General features: G+C 31.0%; 1 protein-coding gene across 1 annotated transcript in view; it reads left to right on the plus strand.

Annotated features, from left to right (window-relative positions):
• Positions 1–2,252, plus strand: part of BRWD3 (bromodomain and WD repeat domain containing 3) — a 148,316-nt gene that overhangs the window by 89,677 nt on the left and 56,387 nt on the right. The gene's annotated exons all lie outside the window — the stretch shown is intronic.

A 2,252-nucleotide genomic window follows, 5' to 3' on the forward strand; every position in this document is an offset into this window, starting at 1 on the left:
ACCTGGGAATGGAATTGCTGGGTCATGTGGAACTATGTTTAACATTTTGAGGAACTGTTTTCCAAAGTGATTTCTAAAGGGACTGTACCATTTTACATTCCTTGAGTAGTGTATGAGGGTGAACATATTACCTTTATCATCAGAAAAAGAGTGATTTCCAGTTTGAAGAAAATTAACAGGCTATTTTAACTTTCTTTCCAGTTTAAGATTTGTTAGTGGAAGTAGAGATGGAACAGCAAGAATTTGGCAATATCAACAACAAGAGTGGAAGAGTATAGTGTTAGATATGGCTACTAAAATGACTGGGTAAGAATCTGTGTTAGATATTTCATTAGTTCTCATATAGTATATTATCTTTACATTGAGTTATTATTTAATAATGACCATGAAAAATCTTTTTATGTTAATAAATAGTTTGAAGATAATTGGTAGATGTGAAGTTTACATCTATATTCAGTCTCTAAGCAGATTGCCTTTTGATGTTGATTGACAGACTGGATGATAGGAACATTGCTGACTCATTCAAAATTCTGGTCTGTTGTAACCCCAAAATCTCTGTGTTCTACTAATGCCCACAGAGTCATTCTCTGCCTTAGTTCTATAGCTCATTTTTTAAAATATCTATTGGTAGTACTTTCTACTTTGAGGGTTGTCTCTATTAAATGTCATTGTATGTTTAACTTTTTCTCTAATTAACTAAGGATACTTTTATAATATTTCACATTATTAGCATTCCTACTCAACATTATATGTATACTTAATCAGCATTCTGTTTCATCACCCTCACTGTTGATTGGAAGATACATAATTACCTCTTTGGGACACTACAGTTTCCTTGGAGTGTGGCCCTGAAATTAATTATCTTCCCATTAATAATATATGGAACTGACTTTGTCATCATAGCCAGCTATAGATAATGTTGTATTAAATTAAATCACAAGTTACTGAATTTTCTACTACTTTTTTATAAGGCCTATTAGGTTTTTAAAAAGTTAATATTTATGTATGTATTTATTTATTTATTTTTATTTATTGTTTTCACAAATACTTAAAACTATAGTTTAGGATTTTTTAATCTAACCAGTTGTGTGTCCTGGAGAAATTTTGTCAAAACTTGCTATTTTACATGCACCTTTGTTAAAAATTTATAAGGTATGAATACTGCAAATTGTTTTGTTTAGGAATAATTTGCCCTCTGGAGAAGACAAGGTCACTAAACTTAAAGTGACTATGGTAGCATGGGATCGCTATGATACCACAGTTATTACGGCAGTGAACAATTTCCTTTTGAAAGTATGGAATTCTATCACAGGGCAGCTTCTTCATACTTTATCTGTAAGTATTTTATTTTTAGAGTAATTAAAATGTAAAAAGTACATTATTCTAGGAGACAGGAAATGTAAGTTCTAGTTTTCTTTCTATGACTTACTAGCCTTTGAGGAGTAATTATTTGAGGGATCACTGTTGACATTTCTGCAAAATAGAATGACACATGGTATACTTGCTAAAAGCAGGTGTGAAATCTTTTCAAGATCCTTTCTAATAGCCATTTATCTATTATGTTATAGTATCCAATGAAGAATGTATAAGTTATTTTGTTTTTAGCAGGGGCTGGAATTTTTCATTATTATTTGTTTAGGGGAAGAGCTTACCTTATTTCGACAAGGATATCATGTATATTCTACCTTCAGTAATTAGATTATGCAAGAAATAGAGGTAAGAAGAAGTAGGAGATAAAAGGTGGTTTTTCCTCATTCTTTTAAAAAATGTATCTGTCATCGTAGAAGGCTGCAGTATTTGTGGGGTGAAAAGTTGATAGGGTTAATAGCAGAAGTCACTATTGATTTTTGATGTTTGTCAGTTTATCATAATATTGCTTGACTTCAGATTAAATTCAGTTTAAAAGCCTTATTTCTTGTCTGCTTAAAATATCAATTCATAAGCATTTTAAGGACAGAAGGCCCGGAGATTGCCATATGGTTTACACAGTAGTAAGTGTTAGGGTTCAGACTAGAAATAAATACTTGTGACTCAACTTTCTTTGTAATATACCATAGCATCATTCTTATTTGACTCCTATGTGAGATAATCTTAGCCTAAGGCCTCTGAGGTTTCTAAAGATTTGTTTCATTTGGGGAGGATTTCCAGTTTATCTTTCATATACCTCCCAAGTCCTCTTTAACATGTATTAATATAAAAATTATTAATGAAATATTTTACATTCTTTTTTCATAGTAAATCTTTGAAATCTA

The sequence above is a fragment of the Propithecus coquereli genome, unplaced genomic scaffold, assembly GCF_000956105.1.
Source record: "Propithecus coquereli isolate 6110/MARCELLA unplaced genomic scaffold, Pcoq_1.0 Scaffold86, whole genome shotgun sequence".
Taxonomy (NCBI): domain Eukaryota; kingdom Metazoa; phylum Chordata; class Mammalia; order Primates; family Indriidae; genus Propithecus; species Propithecus coquereli.